The sequence below is a fragment of the Ursus americanus genome, chromosome 4 (assembly GCF_024610735.1).
Source record: "Ursus americanus isolate L20-20 chromosome 4, mUrsAme1.1.p, whole genome shotgun sequence".
Classification (NCBI taxonomy): Eukaryota; Metazoa; Chordata; class Mammalia; order Carnivora; family Ursidae; genus Ursus; species Ursus americanus.
In genome coordinates this window covers 91,983,445-91,994,842 of record NC_142130.1, presented here as the reverse complement: position 1 = coordinate 91,994,842, position 11,398 = coordinate 91,983,445, and positions in this window count along the sequence as shown.

Below are 11,398 nucleotides of genomic sequence, written 5' to 3'. Positions count from 1 at the left end.
TGGTGCGTGGGTGTCGGGTCTTGAAGGAATTTTCCAGAACCTTCAATGATATCCCGCAGTGACAGAGGTAGGATTTCAAATAGAAGAGGGCAATGTTTGTATATGAGAATGCTATCAGGGAAAGGATGGACGGGGCGTGGGAGGTGGGAGACAGAATGGGGGTGCGTGGGGGCTTGGCTTGGAGGCAGTTTAGGGTACTGGCGAGTTAACTTGCTTCAGTCTACAAGCCTAGGTGTGAACTCGAGGAGGTTTTCAGACTCCAAAACTCACAGCTCTGTGTCCTTGGGCCGGTTACCAAGACTCAGGCACCAGTCCCTACCTCCCAGGTGGCGAGGACTCAGAACTGACATGTGTTAAATCCTACTACCCGCCATACGCTGTTCCAAGGGCTTCGGGTGTAGTAGCTCATTTAATCCCCTAAGAAGCCCCAGGGCAGGTAACATGGCCATCCCTGTTTTAAAGATGAGGAAGCAGAGACTCAGAGCGGCTGAGTACTTTCCCCAAAATCCCAGAGCTAGGAAGAAACCCAGTGTTCGGCACAGACTGGCCCACAGTAACGCTTACCCGTGGGACCCCCGTGATGACGACGGGCCAGGCTAAGACACGGAGAGGAGGCTGCCCCAGGACTGGCACATTGCATACCAATGGAAAATGCCCCTGTTGACTGTTGTCAGCCCCAAGAAAGGGGTTTCTACATATTCTAATAACAGTGATGCTACCTTGGCCTTCCAGAAGATCAGGAAAACATTGCCTGGTAATTCAGGGGTCTTTATAGTCCTAGACTGACTCACCCTCCTCTTGCCTCTGATCTTGCCAGCAACACCATAGACCAGGGACACTGGCTGGGAACTCGCTTCCACCACCAGATGGTCTCGCTGTTTGGGGGCCCCCTACCGCTCCTGCCCCAGGGGAGATCAGGATGGGGCTTCTCAAGTGCTGAAACACACAAGCTGTGGGCCTCGGTGAACACACAAACAGGGCACCTTAGCATCCCCACACCCTGTTAGTCCTCACCCCGGTGTTACACGCTCACATCCCACACTAAGGATGCTCCAACGTGGGTGTTACCGTCCCATTTTGGAGCTGAGTTAATCTAGCGCTCAGAGAGGCTAAGCAACTTGCCTAACGACACACAACTTGTCTAGGACAGGTCTGTGATTCAAAACAGGGTCTTCCTGACTCCAAAGCCTACTTGCTCAACACTTATTCTGTGCTAGGAATAGAGAAATGCCTCCCGTGCGGGGCACTGGTTTTGAGCAGTCCCTAGAAAGGAGTTTGGTAGAGGGGCTAAGAGCAGTGTCGTAGTCGGCTGCCTGGGGTTGGGAGCCAATGGACGCTCTGGCAAGTTTGGGGCTTCGGTTTCCTCCACTGGGAAATGAAGATGAGAGCAGGACCCATCCACCTCACTGCGTGGCTGTGTGCATGAGAGGCAATGCGCCCAGAGCTACTCCTGTTTCTAAATAAGGACTGTTGTGGTATCATAGAAAGATGCTTGGTCTCTGTCCCAGGTTGCAGACACAGAGCTCCTAAATCCCTGCTAATTTCCTGCGTGATAGAGTGTCTCTTGTTCCAATGTGATGACCCTTGGTGGGCCCTGGACAGGGGTTGGTCACCAGCAAGACCAAGCTGTGATTAGAAGCCTGGAACTTTCAGCTCACCCCCCTAACCTCCAGAGAAGGGAGAAGGGCTGGAAATGGAGTTAAAAATTGATCATGTCTATGTGATGAAACCTCCATAAAACCACCCAAATGGCAAGATTTAGAGCCTGAGTTAGTGAACACATCCATGTGCCAGGAGTAGCCATCCCCAAACGCCATGGGACAGCAGCTCCTGCGCTTAGGACCCTTCTGGATCTCACCCTATGTACTTCCTCATCTGGCTCTTCATTCGTATCCTATATAATAACCAACACACACAAATACTTTGCTGAGTTCTGTGGACCGTTCTAGCAAATTATGGAGCCAGAGGAGATCATGGGAACTAGTTTAAAGCTGGTCAGTCAGAAGGGCAGCTGGCTCAGGACTTGCGTTTGGTGTCTGAAGCAGGGGTCGCCTTGTAGGACCGAGCCCCTTAGCGTCCTACGCTAACTCCAGCTGGACAGTGTCAGACTGAACTGAATTGTTGGACACCCAGTGGTGTTGGGAGAGGGTCAGGGTGTTGGTGGTATCAGGAGGGAAAAATAAATGTCTCCACTGCCTTTGTGCAGGCGAACTGATGAGCAGAGATCAGGAATCTGAGGGCCGAAGCTTCAGCTATCAAACTTTGAGGCACCAACTAGCCTCTGGGCTCTCACTCCTTCCTGCTGGACCCACAGCTGTCCCGCTGGTGGCTCTCTGCATCAAGGGATGCTTCTGAACCAGCAGACCAAGGCTCAGAGCTGCCATCCTCCACCCGGTTCGGAGACTCTCTGAGGACCAGAGCCAGAGGACCCTGGATCCCTGCCCCAAACTTGCCTTTCTAGGGTACTGATGTGGGAAGTTGAACCCACCTACTCCTCTTTTGCTACATCTATTGAAGGGATAGGCGGAATTTTTCTTAAGATGCTAGATCTAAAATATTTTAGGTTTTCTGGGCCAAGAGGCAACAATCTAGGATACTGTGGATTTATAGCATAAAGAAAAAAATATTTAATTGGTGAAATTCAAATATAGTAATAATTGAGTACAATTTTTTTTTTTTGTAATACAGGTTTACTAATGAGAATACTTTTTTTGGGAGAGAAAGTGAACGAGTGGGGGGAGGGGCACAGGGAGAGAGGGAGAGAGAATCCTCAAACAGGCTCCACGCTGAGCACAGAGCACGACATGGGGCCTGATCCCACGACCCTGAGATCATGACCTGAGCCACAATCAAGAGCCAGATGCTCAACCAACCCAGGCACCCCAAGAATAATTTTAATTTGGGGGGGATAACATTGCACTGAATCAAGGTTCAAAGCTAGAGTTGCCTATCACCAAAACCAACTGCCTGCATTTCTGTTTCACGCTGATCTGTAGTAAGATTGTACAGATTTCATCTTTGATAAAGTATTCACATGGGTAGACAGTTCACGGGATTGGTATCAGGATTTTCAGATGAGCATAGTTATTACTTGAAAGACATTTATGGAGTTTGATTAGATTTTTCTCTTGAGGTTTGCCTTGTAGCAGGTTAATCCCTTCAACTGAAGGTTAGGTGGGAACCCCTCAATTGATGTCAAATGGATCTTGCAATACGGAGATTTCTTTGGGGTTTGCATTAAGGTCTATAAAACAGTTTGAACTGCAGTTTGAGCTCAGATACTATGTCTGCCACAAACATGGGTGGGAATGGAACCCTTGCTTCTTGTGTTAACTTGACAACACCAGAAGTGTAATGATGCAGTCTAACATTGGTTGTGATTCCAACATTAGTTCCTGTTGAAATGACTCTACCATAGGATGGATTCCACATATAAACATTGTTTTGCCTTGTGATTTTAGATAGAATTCATTGAGAAATGAAGTCTGCAGCCAAAGCTAATTTCCAAAGCTCTTTGCGGTTTGATAACAGCGGTTGAGGGCAGTTCTTCTCATTCAGAAAAAGTTCAGCCTCGGTCCTAAGCTCAAAAATTGAAATAAAACTTTACCACGACTACACCACTGAGCTGCTGTGTGACAGACCACGTCAGGATATTCAGCTGCTACTGATGAACACTCAGGGAACTGTTGATAGTTCAGTCCACAAGAGCAAACGAAGTTCACTGTTGACAACACCGGTTGAGGAACACGATTCAAATGTTCTCCACAAAATTCCTGTTGACTTAAACTATCGCAAGCTCCGTGAGTTTGCCCTAGTAAGCCTTTTCCATTCCACACGTTACTTTTTTCCACCTTCGATTGTAACACATCTTAGCAGATTCCACTTCAGGTTGTACTGAACGCATTTTCTCAACTCTGAAGACATTTCTGCCTGTAGTTGTTCCGTGCAGACTGTTGGCAGAGCTGAATTCTTCGGTAACTCCTAGCTTGGCACAGGCTCATCAAACGTCTGAGCCGTGTAGGTAACATAAGTCAACTCTTGTAACGAGAGCCAGGGACAACCACTCAAACTCACTTGCTTGGTTTTGAATGGACACTTGATGCTGCTCGTAATACCCTCAACACTTGGAGCAGCTGCTGTCAGTGAGAGGCGAGCAGTCCTCAACAAATTCACTTTCTCTGGGCGTGTTTCTTCAGCGGCTGCATCCCACGTGCTTTCATGAACTCTCCTCAGGACAAGCGGTTTCCCTGCTCAGCTAACAAGCTCATCAGAAACCTACTTTGCTTGTAGCATCATTTTCCTTTATTTGTGTGAGGAAATTCTGTGATTAGATATTCAATTTTAAGTTTTCTAATTTTTCTGGCCATCGCTTTCTTGTGAGTTACAAATCTGCCAGGGCATGTTTAGCTGCAGAATGCCAACATCTGTGGTACTCCAGGACGGCTACGACATCATTGCATGTTACCACCTAACTCAGTAACGAAATAGTCCACCCTCCACCATGCTGGAGAAGCACGGTGATGCCCAAAGTCTCCTTTCCTCCTTTCTTGTGTTGACGATGGGTGGACAGTGATAAAGAATACAACACGGAGCCACAGTCATACACGTGGCATTCAGAATGCTGAGCTATGACAGATCGCAGCCATCGTGTGGTCCACCACGCAGCAAAGTGACGTGCCACGCAGCTCTCTGAGGCAACTACTCAACTCCATCATCGTAGCCCCAAAGCAACCACAAAATGATGTGCAAATTTTTAAAAATGTGGTGGTATTTCAGTACACACTTCGCTTATAGATACTGAAATTTAAATTTCATATAATTTTCACATCATAAAATTATTCGTTTGATGTTTTTCAACCTTATTATTTATGGGGGGGGGCAGAAGGAGAGAATCTTCAGCAGGCTCCATGCCCAGCATAGAGCATGGGGGCTCAATCTCACAACCCTGAGACCATGACCTGAGCTGAAATCAAGAGTCGGACGCTTAACCAACTGAGCCACCCAGGCACCCCATGATGTTTTCAACCATTTGAAGTGTACAAACCATTCTTACCAGGACGGGCCACACACACAAACACACAGACGAGTGGCTGTGATCTGCTGAGACTTCATCTATGACAATGGACAGGAAGCAGGGGCCAGTCAGCCCTGCCTTTCTAGAGTTCTCCTGGTCCTGAAGGGCCCACCACCGTGGAGGATGTGCCCAGGGTTTGCTGCTGGTCACAAGCTGGGAAATTCAGGTAATGGAAGCACAAAAGCAAGCCGAAAGGTTTCAGGGAGACAAATGAAGCTTCCCTGGCAATCACTAGAACACGATGCATTATTTTCTCTCCCATTCCATCCCTATTTTTACCTTTGTTCAGAGTACTAGAGCTCCTCCCGACCCCTTGGTCAGGAGCTATGGCCCCAGGGCCCTCGCTCACATGGAAAGGGTCTAACCACAGTGCATCTGGACGAAGAGTAACCTATGGGGCCTGGAGTTGGGGGGACGATGGGAGAAGACAAGGGGGACTGAATGCCCCATGGGAAATCACTGCAGCGAAGGGCTACCCAGCTTTGCATCCCGACACCCCTGGAGCTGCTGCCGGGAGAGGAATTCTTGAATCCTAGAAACTAGAAGGGACGAAAATGACAGAGAAAGGGCTGGGGGGGGGGGTGGCGATAGGGAGAGGAAGAGGAAGCAACACAGTCTCTGCTGGATTCTTCGGAGGCTCCTGGAAGCTATTTTTGTTGCCCCATTAAATGAAAAAAAAAAATCAGAGATACATCAGTTCATCTCCAAATTCACGAAAAGCCTGTTAAAATAAACACTTTCTAGGCACCCCAGCGGTTGAGGACAATGCAGATATTCTTAAATAACTGAGTGGACTTCAGCCCCTGAGCTGAGAATCTTAATTATTAACGGAGATTAAATTAGTCTCACCCATGACTCTGCTTCTAGGGCTCCACCAGCTGTTGGTTGTGCGAGGTGATCTTGAAAGCCAGTCAGCATGGAGAACCGAGAGCCGGCTGCACTAGAGGCCCCTTGCTGACCAGCTGTGGCATCTCGAACAAGCTGCTTGACCTCTGAGGCTTTCCCAAATGTAAAGGGCGGTGCGGACCATGCTTCTGAAACCGGATCACGCTTACACATCACCCAGGCCTTGTTAAGATGCAGATTCGGACAGTGTGGGCAGGACCCGAGGTTCCCAGGCTGGTGTTGCCAGTCCCAGACCAGCCAGGGTGACCCGAGAGACCCCGAGGGTCAAGGCAGGCATGATGGGGCTAACTTTGGGAACAGACAGGCTGGTCGTGCTGAAGTGCACAGGCTCTGCTCTTTCCCCCTATCCATCACCTTGTCACCAGCACCTGCCTGAGAAGCACCCAGGCCCACCAGCCCCAGGCCCGCTTTCCCCACCTTCAACCCTTTCTCTTCTGGGGACGTACCCACTGGACCTCTTCACTTAGATGCCCTGTAAGCCCCCTCACTCCGCAACCTGTAACTGAACACACGAGTATCTGGCACACCGGTTCCCCCCTTGAGTGCTCCAGGCACCCACAATCAGCACTTGGCCATCTGCAAAGCCGCCTGAATAGGAAAGCTGGGAGAAACCCGGTTTCTCTCCTCACCACCTCTCACTCCGTCCAATCAATCCCTAAGATCAATCAACTCTCCTTCCCAAATAGACTCTAACCACTTAAAAACTTGTATTAGCAAGGCCTCTTGATTCCTCGTTACACCAGGCGTTGAACATACTGTTGCCCTCTCAATTCTAGAACATTCCTACCACCACTTAAGCCTCAATTCCTCAGGGAAACTCACGTCAGCCCCCAGACCAGAATACACTGGGCTTACTTGGGGTTATTCGCCAACTATCTGCCCCTACGCCCACAGTCAAACAGTGACACGCTGGTTGGTGTCATCCCTAGGACACAGCTAAGTGCCTTGCACAGGACGGGCCCTCATGATTTGTCTTCCACAGTCCTCCTATCAGCTGCCGCAAGGTTCCCGCTAATATTCTCTTCGGGGTAGACTTTTCATTTTTCAATTCTGTGTCCAGGATTAACCACTTTCTCTGATTTGGGGTGTCTTCCGCAGGAAGTAAGGGAGAGACTTCACGGTCTTAGCCCGACCAGTAGAGGAGCGCGCAGCCTCGCTCCTCGCACCCAGTGGCCGCTGGTCCCCTCTGCTAGCGCGACCGAGGCCGAGCTCGCGGCAGCAGGGCTGAGCTGGGCAGAAAGGCCAGTCAGTAAGGACCCACGCGGGACGGCCTCCGGCTTGAATCTTCTCGGCCACTACACCACGGGCAGGAGGGGCCTTCAGAAAAGCATGTCTCTGGGGAAGAAGACACAGTCTTGCCAGGGCCCACCCCCGACGTGGAGGAAGACCCAGGAGCGAGTCAGCCGTGGGGCACAGGGTGGTGGGAAGGAGACGAATGCTGTGTAAGCAGCCTGCACACAGCAAAGCACCGAGCGAGGCCGAGAGGAGGCTCAGCCTGGCCCGTGTGACCCCGGGCTGTGCAGCAGCGCCGGACTCCCCCTGCCGGGCCCCGCACACCGCACACGGCGGGCCAAAGACGGGGCGCTGTCGGAGGCACGAAGGCCGGCCCGACTGGACTCACAAGTAGAAGGCTGTCTGCTGCCTGAATTTTGGGTGTGTTGGGGGGCGGGGGTTAACAACTGCACCTCCCAGAAGAATTTTATCTACCTCAGGTGAACATTCAGATCCCACTGTCAGATCCATCATTCTCATCTTTTTCCAAGGCCACGGGCTGTGTAATACACCTGTCCCTGTGCGGTAATGTCAGTCACGTATATTCTGACGCAGATGAACGGGCTTTTTGCCCTAAGAAATTTTTGTCCATATGTCTGCTCAAAGGGAGGGAGGACCCCGTGGGAATGAAAAAGAAATCACACTGAAGGACCCCGAGCTGGTGGGGGTACACACTCCCCTAGGACAGCAACAAAGAAAATTAAAAAGCAGAGAACAGCAGCAGTTAGCCCCTTAATGCTTTCAAATGTGGCTTATAACCAAGGAAGTTCTGAAAGCTTCCCCAGTATTATCAGTTTATGAACCTGGGACAGATCATTTACTTATCCTTTTCTCTCCCTGATCTGAGTCACAACCCTGAAGGCTGAAAACACAACAGATAAGGCCTTGGGGTGGCAAGATGGACGAGCGGAGGCGGCCCCTGGCCTAACCTCAGCGCCTTTTCCATAGTTACTCCTCCAGCTCCCTGAAGGCGTAGAGAATTCTACTTAAAAATCGTCCTTTACAAAACATTTAAATACCATACATTCTATCAAAGCAAACTTGATGAATGCTAAAGTAGATGTAAGTAGCAAAATCAAGCAGTAAAGTACACATCCAGTTACAGACTCCAGAAATAAAAGTAAACTGCAAAATAATCCCGTTTAATCACTCACAGGAAACACCACTCACCTTGTCTCCCATGGTGTTTGCTGGATTCATATAGAAAAAGTTGATCATTCACGCTACAGACTCAAGCTCTACGTTTAGTCCCCAGTTGTACTGAGTGCTTCCCATAGTGTGCTAGGACCCCACGTGCATTAGCTCACGCCCGCACCGAATCCCATCCAGCGGACACCAGTTATTCCCCAGAAAGGGACTTGCCCAAGACTGGGCCCCAATTCTAGAGCTGAACACCACAGTCCCTGCATCGTGAGGCGTTCCCAAACGTTTGCTTGCCCAGACCAGCGCCCTGAGAACTCCTCCGCGGCTTCACGTAGACCACGTGAGGCTGATACCAAGGCCCAGGCCCCAGGCCCGCTGTTGGGAAACTGCACACCTGCCGTTCTCGTGGGACCTCTGGGAGCTGAGCTGTCGTCACGTCATCCCACTTCCAAAAGGGAAGATGACAAAAGACACAATTGTACGAAGTTTTATATTCTTGTATCTGGTCATTTCTGCCTCTCTTGCGGGCTTGTTAACATTTATAACGCAGCAGAAGTTGTGAGTTGTTCATGCATATATTTTACACCTTGTTCAATTCCATATTAATGTATATATGTACAAAAACTTCAATAATAAAACTATACTTTAAAAAGCTCTTTCGTTCAGACTAGTGAGATGGGCCCCACGCATCTGCCTGCCCGGGATCACGCCTGGCTACAGGTGCAGGACCACCTGGAAGGTGGCTTTGAAAACGCAGATGCCCAGGCCCCGACCCCACGTCCCCCATCCTCCACCAGCAACTTTGCCATTATTTTACCTCCCCATTTAAAAGGGGAAGTTTTTAGCCAAGATGATCCCCGCTCCGGCACCCTGCGCCTTCAGAACCCAGGCGAGCCCGGACACGTGACGGCCCGTGAAAGCCAAGGGAGGCCGGCCGGAAGCCGCGTGCCCGGGTTCCCCTGCGGAAGGCAGGGACGGACGCACGCACGTCTTAGGCCCCCGCACACCTGGCAGTAAAAGGACATACTCTCAAGGTGGGCAACCGTGACAACCAAACCTCTTCAGGGAGAGACTGTGGACGAAATCTGGGGTGTCCAGGGCCAGGCCTCCGCTGTCTGAGCACCGTCGTTAGAGCCCCAGTGGCCCGAGGCCTCCGCGGGCGCGGCCCTCGCTGACCGCCAGGAATCGCAAGAGGGTGTTCGCTCTCGGAAGACCGCTGTCCCCGTACTCATGTAGGTCGTCCTTTGTCAAAGCGAAGGCCAACTTTTGGGAAGGAGGGGATACCTGCACCTGGTTATCACGCATGTGCTTAAACCTGAACGTTTTCGTTGGGGAAATAGCTTTTTGTCCTTTGAACAAGATTTAGGGTAAGAATTTGAGAAAATTTAACAATGGCAAATACCTTGTCCTCTCTGAGAAAGTTGTGAAGAACACCCGGTTCTTTCTCCCCGCTCACCTCAAGCACCTGAAACCTGGGACCATGGGTATCCACGCTCACACACACACACGCACACGCACACGCACACACACACGCCACCCCCCTTCCCCGATGGTCCACTTACCTTCCTCAGTGAGTCTTGCACAAAAAACACCTGGTGCTTGGAACACTGTGTTTAAATATGTAACAACCACTGGCACAGGGCGAAAGGCCAGATGACCCAGAGCACGGCTCTCGGTGGACACACTGACAGGGACTGCTACGCGTGAGGAGGGACAACAAAGGATAAAATAAGCTGTTTTCTTAGGCTCTTCTCTTTTCTTGTTCTTTCTACTAAAAATGACTCAATGTGTATTTTCACACTAGAAAATTAAGTCTAGGGAACGAGATCCAAGATTAAGAAAATGAGAACGTCTGCTCTACTCTGACACCCAAGGCTTCTCGATGCTGGGCCACCAGCTGTCCCAGGGAGCGTTCTCAGAAATCTGAATACAATCTCAGTGCACCACAGTCGGCGTTCCCCCCGGCCTTAAGCTTAAAATTTCAAATGGTCTTCATAAATGGCACTAAGGCCAACCTCTGTATCTGGAACAAATCACCTGATCTATTAGTTATGGTCACCGCTACAAAAATGGATATAAAAATGAGTACTGAGCTTGTATTCCGACAGCGAACAAAGTAAAGGCCAAAAGGGAATTGGGGCACCTGGAAGAAACTGGGCATTTGCTATCTCGTCTTTGTAGTTTATGTATTTCCTTATTATATGACTTATTTTAACCATAAGTTTAACAACGCAGGAGCTGGAAAGGAGGCTACAGTCACAAACGCAACAGGCATTGTCCTTCTAGAATGACTGCAGCCGTAATGATTTTTTACAGATAGTTCTAACAACATTAAAATGGTTTCTGAAGTCTGATACCATAAAAATGTGCCACTTAACCTACGGAAAATGCTCATACCCTAAGAAAAAAACTAAAGCAAGTTTTTCTTTCTTACATGTTAAGTCTAACTCTGTGTGGCCAACATGCATTCAGCAGAGTCACATTTAACTTTTTTGAATAAGCTTTTTTTGCCTTTGTCGACAGGCACCTTAATACATACTTACCGATTAGTTTATAAAGAGAGGAGACTGTAGGCCAGACACAAATGCACTGGGGCAGGCATTTCAGACTGTACAAGAAAGTCCCTGACTCACCCCCATACGAGGGTCTGGGGAAGGAGGAACAAGATGACGTGTATTTCCTCTTGCTTTCTCTTAGGGAAAACCACTGAACCCTCAAAGCCATTCTGAACACCACAAACTATTAGCACTTCGAACCAGAGAGAAACTGAATATAGTTCATCACTCATAGAATCCATCTTAATACTCAAAATGATCAAAGTCAAAACCTCCAATCTTTACTTCCCAAGATCTGGGATGCCTACCTAGGTCAACATAAATACTATTTTCCTTTTCACACCTTGGACCAAACTTACACTCAATATACCTACCAGACCATTACCTGGACCAGTTTACTTGCATAGGAAGATTTTTACTATGTTTACATTTTTCTTAATTTTAAAAA